Source organism: Cupressus sempervirens, chromosome 7 (genome assembly GCF_028749045.1).
Source record: "Cupressus sempervirens isolate cs-2001-9-10 chromosome 7, ASM2874904v1, whole genome shotgun sequence".
Taxonomy (NCBI): Eukaryota; Viridiplantae; Streptophyta; class Pinopsida; order Cupressales; family Cupressaceae; genus Cupressus; species Cupressus sempervirens.
The window spans coordinates 217,829,985-217,853,718 of NC_143124.1; the positions used below are offsets into that span (position 1 = coordinate 217,829,985).

At 38.2% G+C, this 23,734-nt stretch overlaps 1 protein-coding gene across 10 annotated transcripts in view; it reads right to left on the reverse strand.

The window, feature by feature from the left end:
* LOC149546279 (uncharacterized) overlaps window positions 1-23,734 on the reverse strand; it is a 133,527-nt gene that overhangs the window by 98,870 nt on the left and 10,923 nt on the right. The gene's annotated exons all lie outside the window — the stretch shown is intronic.

Sequence of the window (23,734 nt, forward strand, 5' to 3'; positions counted from 1 at the left end):
TGTTTGCAAATAAAGGGATAATAATCAAAATACTAAAGCAAGATGGCACATCAAACTTGACAGATTGTTATGCTGATAATTATTAAAGAATCAAAGAATTTATTGGGAACCCCATATTTAGGCATGTATTATGAAGAAGTTGTCATCAAATCACACTTGGCACCTTAAACCAGTGTATATCATGGAAGTTTGTATAGAGGCTTATGCAGGAGTTAGGCTACCAGTAAGAAGAGCACTCTCATAGAACAGTATAGTCAAATTCCGATCAAAGCAGAAAAAGCATTCTCATTCAGAGTAAATTTTGGATCTAAATGTAGGTTATTTGATAGACAATTCTAGTTATCCATTCACCATTGTATATGAAAGTTTGTTTTAGATTCTGGAGTTTTCATTTTTTTGTTTCTACTTTTGTAGCTTTGGTGACGGTTTCATCAGAGAACAGCTGATCCTAAAGCTCTCAAACATCTTCTGGAAGTCTTCTTTCTTTTTTGAAATGGCTAGTAGATAAATCGTGAGAAGAGTTAGCTGTAATTCCAGAAGGGAATTGGGTACTGACTAGAAACCTAGAAAATACAAATATTAAAGGCCTAGACATGCCAGCCATAAAATAGAAGAAAAAGTGCCAAAGGAAAAATCAATTCGTAAATTCTTATCAGTTCGACCATTAATTGATGAAGGAATGCTCTGATACCACTTGATGAAGGTACGCTCTTATACCACTTGATGAAGGGCCACACCACCCTACCAACTCATAATTAAAAAATGCCACAATATGAAGACAAAGAGATGACAAAATGCTTCCCAAGAAATTTTATTATATTTGAAATACAATAGCAATTACAATAACATTTCTGCAAGATCTCTCAAGATCCAATCCAAACCCAAGCTAGTCCAGATCCACGCTCTGGTAGAAACCTCCAAGATCTCAACTTGTGCTCGCAAGCCACCAAGCAACCTCCTTGTTTCTAAACTGCAGCCACTAGCTCTTCTCCAACTTTATCCAAGATCCAAGTGTAAACTACCTCACATTCGGCGCTCTGTCTACACACTCACAACTCCATCACAATCCTGCTGTAAACTGCCTCACATTCGGCGCTCTGTCCACAGACTCAAGAAAACTCACTCTTCACTTCCTCCTCTTTCGCACCTTGAAGCCTTCACACCTTCCAGCTTTCACACCTTGAAGCTTTTCCTTCCAAAGCTTTCCTTCCAGCTTGACTAGAAATGCTTATATGCATTGCTTAAATAGGCACTTACAACCCCATGCATGGCTTATCCACAACCTTCCAGAATTGCACAATATCCACAACCTTCTACAAAATCCACAACTTTCTAGAATTCAACCTACAACTAAGCACTACCACATGGCCCAATTAGAAAATTACATTTCTTTTGTGGATCACAACACATATTAAATGCATGATTTAAGGAACTTTCCACAAACTTCTAAGATGCCACCTACACACCTCGATTAAATGGAATGACAACCATTTTTATTTTATTTTCCTATTACGCCACCTATGCACCTCCAAAATAGAAATTCCTCCTTTTTTCTTTTTCTCCTTTTTCCCTTTTTATTTATTTATTTTTTCTTCTAATTTTCGTCACTTTCTCTCTCCTCCAATTTTTATTTTTATTTTTTTTTAAATTTATTTAAATAATTTTCCCATGCAAGATGCTCCTGCATCAGACTCCCTCGATAGATAGAAAAGTGTGTCCCACACTTTGACGCCAAAAAGAAAGATCTGCAACTATCTTCATCTTCACCAAAGGCTTCCACCTCAACAGGGACAAGAAAACCAACATGCAAATCTTCCACATTTGCATTACTCTATCAAACACCAGAAGCTCAACCATCCAATTAGCATGCTCACCCCCAGGAACAAACTACACATAATGCTTCATCAACAAAACTTCATTCACATCAGCAACTATTGAATCCACACTAGTAGCAACAAACCCCGCAAACTCCATATCAGCACCAACATGTAGATCTCCATCAATACATGCCAAACCAGCAATCTCATTGCTCACAACAAGATGCTCTGCAATACATAACTCACCACCAACAACAATTGGATCATCCGCGACCGAGTGCTCTGCAATCTCCATGTTAGACTCAACTAACTGATCATGAAAACCAATCTCCATCCCAACATCAACAAGGTTAGGAATATCTTCAACAACATCCTCCAGCTGCTCTACAGGTTCTGTATTAGACTCCACAAACTGATCAACAAAACCAACTTCTTCCACCTCAACCTTGCAATGCCATCTTTTCTCTCAAACATCCTTAACTCGATCAGCCAAGCTAGCGTCAAGTCCAATAGACATCTTAGAAAAATTCCTCTCTACTATGTCATAGAGTTTTGCAATCATCTCAGGATCCAATCCTCTCGGAGCCATCTTCCAAGATCTTTGTAAACCCTTTGCAACAAATCCTTCCCACGCTCCTTGTGACAACCTCGAATTGTTTGTAAATCAAATTGCAACCTGCCACCTCGCACGAACAATCAGGAACCACATCACAAGTCTAGGACAACAGATCTGCAATCCACAAGCTCTCTACGATCATGCCTCAACAAGTTCAATCTTCCATCGATCAATCTGCATGTCCTCCCAAGGACCTAGTGCAATCTGCCTCAGCTTCGGAGATCTATCTACACGCTCAGGAACTCCCGCTCTGATAAACTTCACCCAACCAAGGTCTTGGTACAAACTGCCTCACACTTCAGCGATCTGCTTGTACACTTAGAAACTCTCACTCTGATAAACTTCACCCAACCAAGGTCCTGGTACAAACTGCCTCACACTTCAGCGATCTACTTGTACACTCAAGAACTCCTGCTCTGATAAACTTCACCCAACCAAGGTCCTGGTACAAACTGCCTCACACTTCGGCGATCTACTTGTACACTCAGGAACTCCTGCTCTGATACCACTTGATGAAGGTATGCTCTGATACCACTTGATGAAGGTACGTTCTAATACCACTTGATGAAGGGCCACACCACCCTACCAACTCATAACCAAAAATGCCACAATATGAAGACAAAGAGATGACAAAATGCTTCCCAAGAAATTTTATTATACTTGAAATACAATAGCAACTACAATAACATTTTTGCAAGATCTCTCAAGATCCAATCCAAGCCCAAGCTAGTCCAGATCCACGCTCTGGTAGAAACCTCCAAGATCTCAACTTGCGCTCGCAAGCCACCAAGCAACCTCCTTGTTTCTAAACCGCAGCCACTAGCTCTTCTCCAACTTTATCCAAGATCCAAGTGTAAACTGCCTCACATTCGGCGCTCTGTCTACACACTCACAACTCCATCACAATCCTACTGTAAACTATTTCACATTCGGCGCTCTGTCCACAAACTCAGGAAAACTCACTCTTCACTTCCTTCTTCTCTTTCACACCTTGAAGCCTTCACACCTTCCAGCTTTCACACCTTGAAGCTTTTCCTTCCAAAGCTTTCCTTCCAACTTGACTAGAAATGCTCATATACATTGCTTAAATAGGCACTTACAACCCCATGCATGACTTATTCACAACCTTCCAGAATTGCACAATATCCACAACCTTCTACAATATCCACACCTTTCTAGAATTCCACCTACAACTAAGCACCACCACATGGCCCAATTAGAAAATTACATTTCTTTTGTGCATCACAACAAATATTAAATGCATGATTTAAGGAACTTTCCACAAACTTCTAAGATGCCACCTACACACCTCGATTAAATGGAATGACAACCATTTTTATTTTATTTTCCTATTACACCACCTATGCACCTCAAAAATAGAAATTTTCCCTTTTTTCTTTTTCTCCTTTTTCCCTTTTTATTTATTTATTTTTTCCTCTAATTTTCGTCACTCTCTCTCCAATTTTTTTCTTTCTTTTTAAAAAAAAAATAATTTTCCCATGCAAGATGCTCCTGCATCATTAATTTAGAAGATGAACACATGCATCTATAACCAAGTTTACCAAAAATCAGAAAATTTTAAAGATAGTAGAGGGACCAAATAATATTAATTCTCAACGGAATGGGGGAAAATGGGTGATTGGAAAAAATAACCAAAACTTTGTGATCAACCAAATCTGACACCTAGCATTTCTCTTTGAAAATTTATGGTTGAGACCTTTTGGTTCGTCCTCAAGCAAGGACTTGATGAGAATCATCCATGAATCTAAATATTTGATCTGTTATGTTAAACAAATCTCTTGAAATATTAGCCACACAATAAATCAATCAACCACTTACTATCTACATTAAAACTGTTGGCCATTTTTACCCCCCATTCAGCCCAACACTAATAGTCGATCTGAGAGATCTTCAATGGGGTGGATTCTTTGCAGTGGGTTAACACACTAAAGTTGGCGGCTAGAATTGCGTGTTAGCCCATTTTCTTATTTTATCGAGTTAGCTCAGGTTCTTCATTAACCAAGTTAGCTCAGTTTACTCTTCGCTTGAATGACTTAGTTTTGGCTCGGTTCCTTCATTAACCGAGCTGGTTCGGTTTGTTCTTTAACTGAGTGAACTCAGTTTCTTCCTTTGCCAAGTTGGCTCATTTTCTTGTGTGACCAAGTTGCATGCATCCAACGGCTCTCGTATTTTTGCGAAACCTCTTTTTGCCCTTGCGAAGATGCGACAGCTATTAGATTTGATCTCATTGTGGGGATTTCTTTGCTGCATCTCAGCCATCCGTTTAATATGAAGAAGATCTACATCAATGATTGTGTTTTAATCATTCATTGGGGAGATTTTTGCAGCATTTGGACCATCCATTTCAAATGGAATATCTACTTCAACGGTCCTCTTTTTTTGGGGCAGATCTGATTTATTCCACATGGGTCAACTCTATATTTTTCGCAAACGGTTAACATTTCATGTTATCCCACCCCATGTTTTCTAGTAGTGGCACGAATTTATTTGTTGTAACCATGACGCGTTACAAGGACAATTCCTTTATTGCAAAAAAGACGTTTTGGGTATTGTTCCACGGCGCCATTGCATCTCCATGTCTCTTTAATGCATAGAATGATCAAATCTTTTTGGGATTTGATCTCTTATGGCTAGGTGCATTCCGTTTTTCCCTACCTGTCACTTCCAACAACAAGGTTGCACTTCATGATCAAATTTTCATCTGATTCTTCAGTTATTGCTCTCCTCTGCAACTCAACTCCACCTTGGTTGGGGTTTGAACTCCATAGTTAAATTCGAGTTATGCCTGAACTCTTTAAAAGGTGATTGTAAATATCTTTTTCGGATTCTTCTCTGCTTGTATTGTACAGCTGGTGCATCACCCCCTTTCATTTCAGCATTTTAATTTTATGCAATCTCTCTCCCTTTTCCTCTCAAGCAGTAGTTTAGGTGCACTCTGATAGTAAGGAAGCAAGCCTTCTCGGGAGATTCAGCCTTAGAGCACAAGTCCCACACTTGGAGGTTGTTTCCATGTTACACAAGGTCGCTTGAGGGTCATACCTCAAGCAAGGGTGCAGACTTTTGTGTCAAAAAAAACAACAAACAAAAATTATCACCTACCTTTTTTCTACAATTTATAGTCAAGAACTCTTGTTTAGTCTGCAAGCAAGGACATGATGAGAATCATCCCTGACTCTAAAAAGTGAATTTTTCGTGTTGAACAACAAAGAAATCTCTTAAATAACAACCAAGCAAAAAACTAATCACACTCATACAATTTGCACTCAAACAACAAGAAAGTATTGTCATTTAGCATTTCTCTTTGGTTAAAGCTCTTGCTTAGTCCTCAAACAAGGACTATATGAGTATCAACCATGAATCTAAAAATTTAATGTCCTGTTGAACAAAACACTCAATCTGCATTCAAATCTATCATTCATTCAAAAAATTCAAGTCCTTGTTGAGGATTATCATGAAGTCCTTGTTGAGGACTAAACAAAAGCTTTAACCAATAAAAAGAACTCGATAAGCATCCTTGTTTGAAGATTCTCATCAAGTCAAACAAAAACTTAAGCATCGAAGAAGGTTAACATTTGCATATTATCAAACACATTTAACTTGAGATTGAACATTGTTCATGTTTTCTGCTTTAGGATGAAAACATCTTTGGCAAAAAATGGATTTGAGGATGAAACTCCTATTCATTTGTTTAAATTTCAATCAAGGATTACCAATCAGCTGGACAATTGCAAGAAATTTTTCAATTTCCAGCTAGTTGTTTGAGTTTGAAGATTTTCGAGTTTCGTTGTAATACTTGTGAGTTTGGATTTGAGATGGTTATTTTTATTTTATTTTCTTGCAACTCTTATTTCATTTTGTAAATGTTGGTTAGTTTGTCCAGTAGGTAGGATATTTTCGCAAAGCCCTTGATGAACCTTTGGTAATATCCAACATGTCCGACGAATGACTTTACTTCTATTACATCCATCGATGGTGGCATTTCCAAGATTACCCAAACGTTGTCAAGATCCATCTTTAATCTTGCTTTGCATATGATGTGCCCTAATAGCTTCCCTTGCAATACCATGAATCTGCACTTCTTCGGATTTAGTGCCAATCTTAACCGCCTACATCTTTCCATGCATTCTCCGAGTGCAGTTAAATGCTTGTCCACTGGGCTGAAAATTGACCAATTGTCCAGAAATGCCTTGAAATTCCCAACTGACATTTTATCAAATATGTACAAGATAATTCTCTAGAATGTTGCCGAGCATTACACAGTCCGAACGACATCCTGTTGTAGGCATATACCCCATCTTCAACAATGAATGTTGTTTTAAGCCTATCTTCTTCAGCGATGGATATCTTGTTGTATTCGGAGAATCCACCCAGAAATGAATAAATTTTGTGCCCTGCAAATTCTTCCAAAATGCTATCGGTGAATGGCATCAAGAATGGATCTTTGATCATTGCAGCATTTAGGCATCAAAAGTCCACACATATTCTTATCTGAGTGGTGTCCTTCAGAGATATCACAATAGGTTATATGCACTCACTCGTCTGCACCCTAAAAATAATTCCTACTTCCAGCATTCGGTCAATCTCATCAGCGACCTGTACAGCATAATTTTTGTTCATCTGATATGGCCGCTTCTATATGGGTACTGCACTTTCTATCAATGGTATCCGGTGGACACATAACTCCAGAGGCAACCCTTTCAAGTCCTTATACGTCCACACGAATACGTCCTTATATTCCATGAATATTTTGAACCCTACTACCTTCAGGACTGGATTACAGTCATCTCCCACATATATTTTTCAGATTGGTTTCATCTTCTAAGTTCATTATTTTTATTGTAGGCTCTTCGTACTCAATTGGTTTGTCTTCACTAAACTTATGCGCTAGCGTTTCATCGATCTGTGCTTCTCCCTCCACTTCTTTATACTCCTTGGAGAATTCATTCTCTTGTTTTCCATCTTCGGCCCCTAGCATGTTACAACTCGAAAAGAGCTCGCAATCCTCCATCTACCAATGGAGTAGGTCATTCATAGAGTCCAAGTCATCATCATTAGACCCTCCCAATATCAATATCCCCTCTTCATCGGGTTCCATTTTTTTCTTCCCCACATCTTCCCCTCTGCCTTCACCTTCCGAATCCGATGATGCTGCCTCCTCACCTACCATCTGTGTATGTAAGTTGATTACAAATCTCTGGCCTCCGCCTTCCATGGACAAGGTATTCTGTTTCAAATCATATTTCACCTTTGTTTGTACTAGCTAGCCCTGTCCAAAGATGGCATCATACCCTTTTCTTTTTAATGGGATGACAACGAAATCCAATAAGAATGGTTGCATTCCGATGGTTACAAGTTGCGCCATCAAGGTCCCTAAATGCTTGATCTCGTGTTAATCGGCAATCAAAAGTTGAAATGTAGGTGGCCACAATGTAGGTTGTCCCAACTTTTTCCATATATCCTCCAGTGGCATGTTTACTCCTGACCCTCCATCTACAATTGTGTCCATGAGTACAATTCCCAGGATACCCATCTCTACTACTACAAGATGTCTTCCCATAGTGAGTGCCAGTAGCATTGAGTCTATTGCAGTTGTTTCGCTACCATTCTTTCCTATCTCTTCTGTTACTTTTGGAAGTGGTGTCATGTTTGGTATCGTCATTCATAACTGAGGCATTGTAAGGTCATTTAGTTTCATAAGAACTTCCATTTGCATTACCTGCCTTATAATATTTTCTTCTGCCAGGTCACTCTTCGAGGTGCTGGCAGTGTCTCTTGTTTGTGATTTCTCATCTTCCATTTGTTTTTCCAATTCCACTCGTGCTTGCTGCAACCTCTTCTCTTCTTCCTCTACATCTGGATACATTGCCTTCTTTACTTGCTCGCGAGTGATGGCTAGTGTCTCCTCATCACATGTTTTGATGCTTAACAAGTTCACCTCGTGCTTAGGGCATTTTGAATCTTCATGGTCTCCTAACCACACCACCTGCATAACAGTTTTGGTGTTTCCTTCATGATACAGTCTTTAGTGAAGTGCCCCCAGAGGTTGCACACATGACATTGTATCATCAGTCGCCTACTCGAGTCATACTATATCCGACTTCAGCCCCCATTATTGTTATTATTATTATTGTTACCACCTCGTCCGTGCTGGTTATTGTTATGGTATCTTCTTAAGGTTGCATTGTTGTTCGTGTTCATTCCTGCTCCTGAGGTGGACACTTCCTGCATTAGTAACACTTGCTAATGTCCCTTCATTTTCATATTGTACGGGCATTCCTTGGTGGAATGTCCTACAATCTGGTAGATATTGCAAAATTATTTTTTCGGACAGGAGCCTTTTGTGTGACCCTCCTCCTTACAGTCCGTACACCACAATTCCCCTTTGACCAAGTCAGGATTATTTATCAGGTTTTTAAACTCCATCATCTGTAACATATCCTTCTACAACACTCGAACCTTCTTACTTGATTCTTCGTCACTGCTGCTACTTTCAAAAGATGAATCATCTGAGTTTGACAATTTGTGTTTCTTCTTTTTGCTCATTTTTTGCTCACTCTCCAGATCCATCGCCTAATTATACACATCTATGTACGACGTTGGAGGTACAATTTTCATCTTTTTCTTTAGTGTCGGTCGTAGCCCTTCAACAAACCATCTTTTCTTTAATCTGTCTACTAGTTGGCTTTCCATTTTTCCCACCAACTCATTCAGCCTTCTTGCATATACACAGATTGTTTCATTTTTTCCCTGTTTCGTACTGTATATTTCTACTACTATTTCATTATCATCCCTCAGTAGTCGGAATTCTGCTATGAATTCTTTCTTGATGTTTGTCCATGTAATTAATTTTCGAGGATCTACATCCTAAAACCAATCAATCGCTACACCCCATAGGGTCGTTGGAAACTATTAGATATAGTCATCTTGGTCCGTTAAGCCGTTTTCCATCCAGATCGTTTCACATATTTTACAATGTCTAATTGGATCAGCTATCCCATCACCATTGAACTTCAGCAATTTTTTCTTTGGTCCTGCCATTGCTACTTTCTTCTGATTTTGTGGTACTTGCTGAGTACTCGCGTTGTTCTGAGCACCCACATTGTTTTGCACAACCGCATTGCTTTGGACAACCACCCTACTTTGGACAACTGCGTTACCCAGTGTGAAAAGATCTTCCTCAAGCAAAGTTGTTCGATTCTCTACCTGTATCCGTTCGTCGAGTGTATCAAGAACGAAGAGTTCACTCCACACTTGTGCTCCTTCAACACTTCAAGCCGTGCGAGTTACTTCCCTTTCGTTCGGATTCTCTACCCTCAACATATACAAGTTAAGGAACTTCTCTGTTGTCTCTTCCACCAAATTCAATCGCCATCGAGTTTCTTCTAACAATTCCTTGACACTCCTCGGTCTACTAAGTGAATGCACTCCCTCAGTATGTGCTCCACCCCCTCGGTGTCCGTCGGTAAGCTGATGAAGCTTATGTCTGCACTCCACCTATTGTGCTAAAAATAGTACTTCCTATGCTATGCGTATCTCATCCTTATCTTTTATCTTATTCCTATCTTTATTAAGCAAATCCAACATTAATCTTCATAAAACTTCCTTTGTTCCAAGTTTGACTGGCGATGGCGCCAAATGTTTACCATACAAGGTAAACAAATACTTATCACATGTAGTACAATAAGATATAACACAAAACAGATACTTTATTCATATACGCAATATGCACTCCAAGTACAATGCTTCCAATGATAATGATTATGATGTCCCGATAGTCCCTTTCGGACGATGTAGATATACTTTCCAGAAGGGGTGACTCAACCGTCACGCACCCTTTCAGATACAATTCTACCCGTCGCCTACAATATAGAATTTACCGACAACAATTGCCCTATTTGAGCTGCACAAACTACTACAACAATTTTGTAATGTCCCCATTTTTTGAGTTGCTACCGATTTGATGGATTTGGTCTATTATTGGGTCCTTGTAGGCTGATACTAGTGTTTAGAGGGCCTTGTTGAGGAGTTATTAGCCTCTCTAGTGGCTTATGCTCTGGTTGGCTCCGTTTTGAGGGACTTATTATTTATAGTAAGCCAAAAGTTGGTTCCGATGGGCTCAGATAAGTTAGAGGAGTTGAGTGATGCTCCTCAATTTTTATTTCTAGCTTCTAATTTGGGCTCCAAGAATCTTGGAGGGAGCGTCTATTTTTAGTAAGTCACCCTATCAAGTTCATTCATTGCTTTTCTTCATCAAGATCACTCGTGTGTTGTTGGATTTTAATTTTGATTCTTCTTCAGTCATTTTTGCAAGATGGGTGAATTATAATTATTATTCAACTAAATATCCTGAGGTTGCTATTTTTGTTGGTATTATATATCAGCCACCTTAGTGTCACAGCTTGTTGCAACTGAGTTGAAAAGTTTTAAATCTTAAGCATAAAAAACAATGACCTTGTGTGTAAGAATATCATAATATGGTTGAAAAGGTCGTTATGGAGCCAACGGAAATTAATAAATTATATTACGCACCTAAGCATAAAGAAAAGAGGCTTTTAAGTGAAAGGTGCCTTGAAGAAGTCATCTTTATTTAATATAAGAGTAATGCTTTGTGAGGGAGTTATTCATTTTTGTCTGTTGCTTTTTGATATTTTCTTGTGCAAGTTTTGGGAAGCTGAATTGAACATTCCAATTCACTCTTGTTGTATAGTGAATTGTTTTGAAGCTTTTCAATTTGATATTGGGCACCCATATTGAGGGTTTTAGAGGTGAATTATCTCAACCTTTATGACTATCATAATTGTATCTCAGAAAGGCGTTTATGTGCTGAAGTTTGGTGTTTACTGTCACTGAATTTGGGCGTCTACTATCTCTGTTCTTGAGGCGGCATTTATCTTGCATTTTGGCGTGGTTATTTTAGCGTTTCATTCAAAGCTGGCGTCTATTATATCTGTGAATTGGCATGGGTTTTAATCTGATTTTCAGCTTCAGCTGGGCAGCATATATTATTGGTATTGGCATTACGTTTTTTATTGCCTAAAATACCTATCAGCTCCTATGATATAACACCATTGAAGGCAAATTTTGCTACTATTATTTAACACCAACTTTGATACCACATTGCTGCTGTGACTACATATTTGGAGGCTGTGAATATATTTTAAAAGGCAATGATTACTTCAGCAAACCCTGCATACATTGCTTAGCGCGGAAATTATACATTTTCTGCAGATTTACAAGCATCTGCATTCACATACAGGTGCAATTTAATTATGTTTGTAATTACCTAATTGAGAGGCAATAAATTATAAATTCATCATTGCAAAACTTAGTGGGAAATCGTTTTGGTTAACTGGTGTGGTGCTAGCCATTTCACTTTACTTGCAGCACTTGTTCTATTGTTAAAAACCCATAAAAATATATATATCTTGAAAAGAAAAAAAAAATTGCAAAACAAAGAAACACAAGTCACATCCTTCAGCCTTGCTAAAGTGAGCCAGCGGGACTATTACAGGGGTATCAAAGAAGTTTCCTACCATCTTGTGGGGTAGAAAAATATTTATTATTTTGGATTTGTTGTTTTAATTTGAGTGATTAGCACTGTTGCATTTATTCCAACTATGGACAGACATAGGAAATCTAGTAAATATGGGAACCAGACAAATAATAAGGAAAATCTCAAGAAGCAAACAAATGCATTGATGAAAAGTATGGAAAGTCTTAAAAGATATCAGAAAATGATAGATGCAAAATTTTCAGATCCGGTAACAATTGACAAGGCAGCTAGGTATATGGTTTTCATTTTTTATAGGCCTTCACCGAGAATGCAGGAAGATAGGTTTGAGTTTTTCACACGTGAGACATCCAGAAGTCTTCGCCTTGATTTTCCACAGATGGCATTCATGGTGAAAATGATTTTGTGCTTAGTGGGGCAGCCACTAGTCCTATCTGCAATTATGACATTGGAGATTCTACACAAGGGCATGTGGATGCGTCTATTTCATTAGAGGAGAGCAGCATTGAGTTCCAAAAGTTTGAGGATTCTAGAGTTGGTGCTTTGGAAGATGTAAGGACATGCTAACTACCTTTGATGGGAGTCTTACATCAGTTAGTAGTTGTGGAGATATGGGCGATACATAATTTGATTGTCAGGACACTACTCCCTTATCTAAGCATGTTGATGATGTTGCAGATAGTGCGAGGGCCAATAATGTAGGACTGTTAATTCAGACTCTTGAGGAAGGTGTTGTTTTTGAAGACTGTGTGGAGGATATGAGCATTGCCACTTCTGACTGTTATGGTAGTTGTCATAGCGTTGAGTCAGTGCAGGAGGCAGTCTTCTTAGATAAGACATATGAGAGCATGGAGCTACCCATTTATGACACTCTCGGTTTGAGTGTTACAGATACAAAGAACTTAGGTGGTGTAGATTTATGCCCTTGAGATGTTGATCTACATGATGACGTTGAGTCAGGTATGCAACAGCAGGCAAAGGGGTCTTCTTTGGACAATGTTGATACTAGTGTGGTAGGAACCTTTGATGTTTTATGTGTTGATGATTCATGTTGCAGCAAGTACGATATATCATATCAGATTTTGGGTGATGACTTGGAGTAGCTATTGGATGATGCTAGGTCCCAAGATCGTAATTTATAGGGACTTACTTTGAGGGGGCAGCAAAGACATGCAAGGAGTTTGATACAACAATAGCTTTCACTTCCTCAGAGGAGGTATTATTAGAGGTACTCAATAGCAATACCTCGGTTGTTGATCTGTGCAAGGATGATAGCACACATGATGTTAGTGATCATGTGGTGAGCAATATAGATACAATTTCCTATCACAAAGTTGAGTTTGGGTCAGAGGACATGCACACGAGTCAGTGGTTACAGGTTCCTTATCATTTGATTGGGCAGTTGATGGTTAGCGATAGCATGATTGCCACATCTTTAGAGCATTTTGGTGTTTCTCATCAGATGTTGGCTACCTATGGTTGGAGCACTCCAATGACAGATGAGAACTATGATAGTGGTCTTTCCCTTGTGGAGTTTCATGCTCTCTGAGAGACTATCCGAATTATGAGACATAATTATTTGCAATTGTTGGCAGATCAAGATTTCCTACTCGAGGGAGACTAGGTATGTAATGATGCCTTCAGTTGAAAGGAGGAGGTTGATGAGCTCACCATTGAGCTTGAGGGGACTGTAGACTCTTTGCAATGTACTTAGTTGGCCCTCTGGGAGTTACAATTACATTTGGATGAGGTTATCATGGATTTGGAGAGTGTACAGTCTACAACCCCAAATCCAGTTAAGTTACACATAGTGGTAGTTGGTGGTGAGTTGACTTCCATAGATAAGGATGATGGATGTGATAAGGATGCAATTACATCCATCCTTGATAAGAGTGCAGTAGTTATAGACGAGATGAGTTCATCAATGGAGGACTGCAAAGAGCTTCTTGTTGTACCAAGTTCCCTAGTAAGTAGCATACTGACAAATGATGTTGACCCAGTTATTGAGAGTATCGGTGTGGCTATACTGGATTCTTCAAGGAGTAGTGTGCCAGTTCCTAACACTACTCTCACTTCTTCACAGGAATTGGACAAGGTATCATCTGCTATGGAGATGAGCTCTCATGGGGATTTGTTTCCTTCTGTCGAAATAATATCTATTAATTCATCTCATACAACTGGTAGCATTGGATAGTTGTTAGTGTCGCGGTTTTAGAGGGATCAGTTGTGGATTGCAGGGGAGCAAGGTTGACACATCCTCATATAATTTTTATTACATAGAGTTATTTATGGAGCATTTGCTTGAGATTTTGAAATTACAAGAGGGACCATAAAGAGCTCTTGAGGGTACTCTCGTCTAGGGCTCTCGCAGTATTCGACAATTGGTGGGAATGGTTGTAGAGACCTTGGCTACAATGCTTCCCCACAAGGATTTTGTGGTTGGGTTTGCTAAGAAGGTTACCCAAGATCCTACCCGACCAATTGTTTGGAATCAAAGTTTGGATGCACCTCTTGATTCACAGTTTAGTAATGATGAGCCTTTGAGATTGGAGCATTTTATTGCCATTACATGGTGAGAAGTGCTCATCATTTCTAATTTAACCCACAGGTAGAGGACTTGATTTCATGCAGGTGTGGATTGGCACCAATTTCATACCATCCTTTATGGAATGAGTTAGCACCATCTTTTGTAGATGGGATTGACAATTGAAACTTAGATCACTTGCAATATTGACACATCTAGAACAGCTCAACATAGTATGGAGATGGTGTTTGTGTCACAGGCACCTATGGTTATTACTATCTACCTTGTGCAGCTAGATGTGGATGTCAATTATATAGGGACTTAGGTGATGACAACGTTGGTGCTTCAATTGGGTCGAGTTCCAATGAGTTGTCTACTCTATTAGCACCTATAATTAGTTTTCAAAGTATTTTTTTATCGATGTCAATTATCTAGGTGTTGGTGCTACAGGAATTAGTTGTACAAAACAAGGATATTACACAGTTTTACCCTTTGGATCCGAGTGGACTACGATGTTTTTTTTCGCTCCAGGATTGCTTGGGGACAAGCAATCTTAGGGAGGGTGCACTGAAATGTCCCAATTTTTTGAGTTTCCACAAATTTCATGGATTCAATCTAACATTAGATCCTTGTAGGGTGATACTACTATTTAGAGGACCTTGTTCTAGAGTTATGTAATGTCCCCATTTTTAGCAGGTTTCTATAATTAGCTAGGTCAGTTCATCATCACAACCCTCATGAGCTGACAATGAGTTTTTGGGGTCTTTGAGGGACTTGCTCTTTATAGTAAGTCTATTTTGGGCAGCTACTATATTTGGCAATGCAATGGTCGCGTTGGTAGTTGGTCGACATCTACATATGGTTACATTTAATTGATGTAGTTCATATTTATTATTTATTATTTATTAATGAGACTTCATATTTATTAAGGAACTTTACGTTATTTCATGTTATATAATGGAATTGTGAATGTGAAGCCTCTTAAGTGAAAAGTGTGAACACAAAGCTAAGTAGCACAGTTTCATTATAAATATGACACCAATTGTGAGAATTGGCATTCAATTGGCTATTTCTTTTATTTACCTTTTGTGAGGGTTTGAGTTTTGGGAGAAAATCAATTCCGTCGCTAAGGTAAAATGGTTTAGATCTAAGGGTTTCAGAATTGAAAATTCTTTTGGTTGTGCTTCAATTTGTTGTTGAGGTAAAACAAATTGGATTAATTCTTCTTAGCCTAGAGTTCAATTCAATTCAATGTTGTTGTAAATTGAAATGATTTGCAAAATCAAGTTGATTTGAGACGTCACCTTATATTGTACTTGTTATTGAGGAGGCGATTCAATCTGAGGGTTTAGGAGATTGTAATACCTCTTTAGAGCGTTGAACACTATTGTTGTTAGGTACCCCTATATCTACATATTGGCAATTAACATCAGTATCCCAAGGCATGGCTTCAATCTACATATTGGGCTGCCTACAAACTACTTGGACGGGCTTGGTATTAACGTCACATTCTGGGTGACTACATTTGCTATTGGATGGAGTGGGGCAGAAATTTAAAGGTTCTGAATATTGGTTCTGGTTGCATTCTCACGAGTTCTACATATTTTACGAGTTACATTTTGATTCGAGGTAGTGAATACAATATGTTTGCATATGTGGATGCCTAAAGAAGACTATAATTAATTGTTTTGGGTCTGTTGTTTGTTTGTAGCTAGACGCCTTTCTCACTAGGTACCTTTACTAGGTTCATCAATTATTTATTTATTGAGTTATTTCAGCATGTTTTGTATGAGCAAGGAAGAATAAATAATAAGATTGATAATCGCTCATCTCTTGTGATTTTTCTATATTTTGGCATTTCATATCCAAGGGCTATAGATAAAAAGTTGGAGTGCTATCTTTAATCTGTCACTACAAATCAATTATATTTATATTTATCCAACTAAAACTCTTGTAATATGTAAACTCAACAAAATCACACGATAAATCAAACAGAAACAATTTCTTTTAGCATTGCAATGGAATGAGTCAGTTGGGCTCATTACTGTGGCATCAGAGCAGTTTCCTACCAGCCTGCAATGAATTGGGCTCAGAGGCTTATTGATCAGTACACTGTTCAGAGATTTATTATTTAGCACATTATTCTGACGTTTGATATTTAGTGCATTAAAGATTGAAGATTCATTTTGGGAAGACATTATACCTACAGAGGTCGCACTTCTCCACATAGGGATGGAGAGTATAATATTTAGTTCGGTACTTTGGGCGACAGGGGTCTAGTAGTTCGGCTAGTTCAACTCATACAAGTTATAGAGATGTTAGCATGGGTTCTGAGGTTGATAGAGAGGTCTAGGAGACGTTCAAGGACTTGGCAGCTAGACAACACCATATTGCCGAGGTGTTCTAGTAGCTTTATGAAACACTACGGCACATTGCTCTCCCTAGAGACTGGACTAGGGAGCAAAGTGCTCGAGATGCTTTTGTTAGTTTTCACAGGTCATGGGTAAATGATAGGTTTAGAGATGGCGATAGAATTAGATTAGAGGACTGGATTAGGATAGCTAACAAAGTTGACAAGATTGGTCATATTGGCACTTATGATAGGCCACAAAGGCCCACATTCCTAAGACCTGAGGTTGCACCTTTTGCAGATGACGTGGTAGCACACTTTTCTAAAAGGGATGCTTTGTCGCAAGCAATCAAGAAGCACCTTAACTTTGATAGATTCCTGACACAAAAGCAGGAGCATTTTAGAGGGAGGCCTACACCTAAGAAGCAAAGGCCTCGATAAACTAATTTACATGAGGTGACCAATAAGATGACTTTGGAGCACTTTGATGGCAGTGGTAGAGTGACTGCTTGAGCATAGGTCCATAAGCTCAACACATACTTGGCATTGCGTCTGGTGACTGAGGAGGACACTATTAGATTTAGAGTGATCCAACTTGATGAAGTAACCCATGGCTAGTGGTGCCATGGGTTAGTCAACTTGCGATATGATCATATTACTTCCTATTAGAAGTTTGAAGACCGTTTGATAGAGAGATTTGATAGGAAGGATCCTGAGGTTTATTTCAGAGAGTTAGCTCAATTGAGGCAAACTCTTGGCTTAGAGGCTTACATCAATGAGTTCCAAAGGCTCTTAGTGATGGTATATGATATATCTGAGTAGAGGCGAGTGATGTTGTATATGGAGAGATTGGTTGAGCCACTCCATGGGTGGATTAAGTCATTAGACTCATCTACCTTACAAGAAGCTATGCAGAAAGCAAGAGATCTTAAGGCTTCTTCTCAAGGCAAGTTTTCTTTGAAGCCTTTTACCCCCCTGCATGTTGATGAGGAGCACCCACCAATTACTATGGATAGGAGGAAATCAGCTCAAAAGATTGATGAGGCTTTGCAAAAGGATCTGAGAAGGAGACAAATTTGCTTCTAGTGCAAGGGACTTTTCTCTAAAGGTCACACTTGCACATTGAGGCCTAAGGGAGAAACGAACCATGCCATGTGGATTTACTATGACGAGATTGAGGTTGAGTCATCGCAGCAGCTTGATGATTTCGATGGCGATGATCAAAGTGGTAGTAGGGTATAAACAGTTATGTGTGCATATAGCTTCATATTCGATCCACGTTAGTTTGGTGATGACAAGGATGTCACATGCTTTTTCCTATCAGAGCCTAGTGGAGGTTGGAGTGGTGTGTTTCCGAATTGCTTGAGGACAAGAAATCTTGGGGCTGGGAACTGTAATATCCCCATTTTTAGCAAGTTCCTACAGTTGGCTAGGTCAGTTCATTATCGCAACCCTTGTGAGCTAATAGTGAGTTTTGGAGGTCTTTGAAGCGAACTTGCTATTTATAGTAAGTCTATTTTGGGCAATTACTATATTTGGCAGTATAGTGGTGGCATTGGCAGTTGGTCACCATTTGCATATGGTTGGTGCATTAAACTGATGGAGTTCATATTTATTAGTTATTAATGAGGCTTCACATTTATTATGTCAATTTATGTTATTTAATGTTATAAAATGGAATTGTGAAGATGAAGCCTTTTAAGTGAAAAGTGTGAAGGGGAAGCTAAGTTGCACAATTTCATTATAAATATGACTCCAATTGTGAGAATTAGCATCCAATTGTCTATTTCTTTTATGTCTTTTGTGAGGATTTGAGTTTTGGGAAAAAATCAATTCCATTGTTGATGTAAAATGGTTTTGCTCTGAGGGTTTAAGAATTCAGAATTCTCTTGGCTATGCTTCAATTTATTGCTGAGGTAAAAAAGAATTGGATTAATTCTTCCTAGCTTGGAGTTCAATTCAATTCAATGCTGTTGTAAATTGAATTGCTTTGCAAATTCAAGTTGATTTGAGACATCACCTTATAATGTACTTGTTAATGAGGAGGCGATTTGGTCTGACAATTTGGGAGAATGTAATACATGTTTAGAGCGTCAAACATTATTGCTGCTAGGTGCCCTTATATCTGCATATTGGCAATTAAAATCATTATTCCTGGGTGTGGCTTCAATTTGTGTATTGGGCTGCCTGCAACCGCTTAGATGAGCCTGGTATTAGTGCCACATTCCGAGCAACTACATTTGCTATTGGACGTGCAGGCTCAGGTCTGGGTGTCCATTTCAAAAATATATCTAGGCGACGTTCTGATTGAAGGCAGAGAATACAATTTGTTTGCATACGTGGGTGCCTAGAGAATATTGTAACTAATTGTTTTGGGTCTGTTATTTGTTTGTAGCTGGCTGCCTTGCTCACTGGATATCTTTAACAAGTTCATCAACTATTTATTTATTGAGTTATTTGAGCATGTGTTCTATGAACGAGGAAGAATTATTAATAAGATTTATAATTTCTTACCTCTTGAGATTTTTCTATATTTTGGCATTGCATATGAAAGGGCCATAGATAAAGAGTTGGAGTACTATCTTTAATCTGTCATTGCAAATCCGTTATATTTATATTTATCACTCCTATAATCTGTAAACTTCACAAAATCACAAGATAAATCAAATGGAAACATTTTTTTTTAACATTGCATTGGAATGAGCCAGTTGGGCTCATTACAAATTATTAGTCTCTCCAATGGCCTATGGTTAGTTTGGCTCCGTTTTGAGGGACTTACTATTTATAGTAAGTTAATGGTTGGTTTCAATGAGCTTATATGAGTTAGAGGAGTTGAATGATGCCCTTAGTTTTTATTTCGAGCTTTTGGTTTGGGCTCCAAGAATCTTGGAGGGAGTGTTATTTTTAGTAAGTCACCCCATCAGGCTCATTCATCGTTTTTCTTCATCAGGACCACTCATGTGTTATCATATTTCGCTTTTGATCCTTCATCAGTCATTTTTGAAAGAAAAGTGAATTATTATTATTATTCAACTAAATATATTGAGTTTGTTATTTCTACTAGTATGTTGGCCACCTTAGTGTCATAGCTCATTGGAACCAGGTTGCAAAGTTTTAAACATGGGCACAAGAAATAATGAACTTGTGTGTCAAAATATCATAATATGGTTGAAAAGGTTGTTTTGGAGCCAAAAAGTAATAATAGATTATATTATATGCCCAAGTATAAAGCAAAGAGGATTTTGAGTAAAAGGTGTTTGAAGAAGTTATCTTTATTTAAAATAAAAGCAATGCTTTTTGAGGGAGGAATTCATTCTTGTCTATTGCTTTTGATATTTTCTTGTGAGGGTTTTGTAGTTGTGAATTCTCTTAAGGATTGATTCCTCCTGAATTGTGCATCAATTGTTGTTGTGAAGCAATTGAATTTGTGTTCTGAAATTGAATTGAACATTCCAATTCACTATTGTTGTATGGTGAATTGTTCTGAAGTTTTTCAATTTGATATTGGGTGCCCATATTGAGGATTTTAGAGGTGAATATCTCAGCCCTTCTTACTGTCATCTGTATCTGGGAAAGGAGTTTATGTTTATTGTCACTGAATTTGGGTGTCTACTATCTCTGTTTTTGAGGTGGCATTTGACTTGCATTTGGAGTGGGTTTTTTAAGCATTTCATTCATAGCTGGGGCCTATTATATATGTAGATTGGTGTGGGTTTTAATCTGACATTCATCTTCAGCTGGGAATGGTTCATATTGGTATTACCGTTGCATTTTTTATTGCCTAAAATTCCCTATTGGCTCCTGTGATTTAATGCCATTAATGGTGAATTCTTGCTGCTGTTATTGAACACCAATTTTGGTGCCACATTGTTGCTGCACTAAATATTTGGAGGCTGTGAATATATATTAAGAGGCAGCAATTACTTCAAAAGACCCTGCATACATTGCTTGGTATGGGAATTATACATCTGCAAATTTACAAACATCTGCATTCACATACAGGTCTAATTTAAATATGTTTTTAATTACCTAATTGAGAGGCTATAAATTATAAATTCATCATTGCAAAACTTAGTTGGAAATCGTTTTGGTTAAGTGGTGTGGTGCTTGTCATTTCAATTTACTTTCAGCACTTGTTATATTGTTGAAACAAATATGAAAATTATATATCTTGAAAAAAAACAAAAAATGATGCAAAACAAAGAAACCCAAGTCACATCCTTCAGCATTGCTAGAGTGAGCCAGCAGAGTATTACAAGTTTCTAGATTTTAGTTGCAGACCTGTATGTGTTCTTTGAAGGTGTTGGACACGTTTTAAAATCCTGTAGAAGCATGAGTTTTTATTCATTGATTCAAGGGGAAGTTTAGGCCATCTCAAACGTAAACAATCAAGAGATAGTATTTTGTACCTCTGAAATGTTTATGAATCTTTTATGTAGTTAATTCATGTTTACTCTTAGCATTGGCCTGTGTGTTTCTCTTCAGGGTAGTTTGATTCTATGAATTATTATTAATCTCTCTAAAATGCAAGATGGATCAAGGAGCAAAAGAGTGATAGATTATTTATCCGATATTGCATAAGGAATTCATAAGAGGAAGAGTTGAAACATCTAACAAGAGAACTGATTAAACATGAAGACTTAGCTTGCAGTCATGAGTCTAAGTTGATGTCACATAACAAGGTTGGGTCAGCCTTGGATGGAGAGTTTGCATCAGCAAGGAAATTGAGAAAGATGAAGACACTAAACAACACAGAACCTATCATTATGATCAGATTCTTCTAAGAGGAGGATATGACATTCAAAGGGAGTTAAATTTCGAGAACTCAAGGCTCAAGTTGAGAGCTTCAGTTTTAGTCCTTTCCAGACTATACAGGTTGCTTTAGGAATACTTTTCTTGAGCATATATGCATATGTTTTGAGCATTTATTGGCTCCTATTGAGGGAGACTGTACCGTGAATCTGGATACTATTAACAGTTGCACTGAGTTATGTAACTCTATGATGTATTCTCAACCAGCTGTGAGGAAAATTAGTTACTATAGTGTTGCTAAAGTTGGTAGTCGAGTCTCATCATCTAAGGCACTGAGTATTCATCTTGCATGAGTTCTAAAGCAAGAATTTACAAATAGTGGGCTTGTATTAGGATGTATCTGAAATCTGTGGAGTCTTCACTGGCATTGGACAAAGCATGTCCAGTATATTGTCTGATCCGAGTGTGCAAATACTCTAAAATGACTATTCCTTTACATCGGGTGAGAGATACAAAGGGAGCTTGAGCGAGAGATGGAGAGTACCAAGTCCTTTGCAGAGAATCAGCAAGCTCATGAAGCAGTGTAATTGCAAAAGCTCCTTGTTTGGACAAACATTGAAGTCAACTGTATTTTATTATGGTTATATAAGTTATGAGAATGTTTACCTTTTGAGAGGGAGTCTTAGCATCAATTGCTCTTGTTATGTACTATAATGCATTTTTCTCTAAGATGGAGTAATTCGAGGTGAAAGCCCTTGTGATGTATTTTTCTCTGAGATGGAGAAATTTCAGGTGAGAGCCCTTGTAATGCATTCTGCCCTGAGAGGGAGAAATTTGAGGTGAAAGCCCTTGTAATGCATTTTTCTCTAAGATGGAGAAATTTCAGGTGAAAACCCTTGTTGCTCTTTCCACTCATGGGAGTAGCACAGTGGATGTGATGTTGAGAGACTCCATGGCAACATCACATTGAGTGACTCCGTGATGTGAGCTTGTATTTATTTCACTCATAGGATTAGCCATGGATGAGTGAATCCATGATACTAACACATTGAGAGAATCCGTGATAATGTTTTGCTTTTAACACATATGGGTGTAGCCATTGTGTTTGTCATGTTGAGAGTCTCGATGACATGAGAATTTGCAAATGGTATCTCCTTTGCTAAGAGGAGTGTTAGAGTTTTGGTAGTTGCAGGAGTTATCTTACCTGAGATGGTTGTTCTTCTCAAACATTGTTTTATCTCCATTCTTGATGTTTCTCTTGGTCAGTTGTTTGTAGATGAAGAACGGCTATGATAATTTTCCTATATTTCTCTACTACCTACGAAGGGTATGCTGTATGGTTATATTATTCTTTATAACCTACAATGGTGTTGATGGAGACATGTAATAACCCTGACCTGGCTATAACTTGGACAAATCCAATTTCACAAGTTTTAAACACCAATCAGACGTTCAGGCGTTTCATCAAACACTTGGCAAACAAACTCATTATCACTATAATGTTAAATCTCACTGGTAGTTTAAATTTATTGTTTTGCATTTAAAACATTTCTATACTGATTTTAAATAGTGAAGACATTATAGGACTAACAACTTTGTAAGCAGTAATGTTCAGTGAAATCCAGGGCATGTTATTATCAAACTCAAGTACACAAATTTCATAAACTAATAACCAACTTATTTAATACAAATCTGTTTTCTATCAGTGGGCAAGCGGAGCTATAAATATCTAAATGCAGTGATGTGAAGAACCTGGTTGTACGCACAATGATGAACCCTGCAATCTACGTAACTCTTAAGAAAATTAATGCTTTTCCAAACCAGTGTTACACCGGTACAAGGATGCGGCGATGCGGGGGGATGTCGGAATGAGTTTTGGGTGCAGGAAAAAAAGGGCCTCAATTCAGGGACAGCGGGGGTACGGAGGGGGGGAGGCAAAGAGGGGGGTTGCATAGTATATATATATGACTGAAAAAGCTAATTATGAAATGATACTTCAATATAACGTACCAAACATAGTTGAATATAGAAAATTGAAATGCGATTCACAAACCATAAGTTCAAACTTGAAACTTCATAACCATTACCAATGACCATTGAACTTGGTAAAATACTAAAACTTTTAAACATAATAATGTGTTGC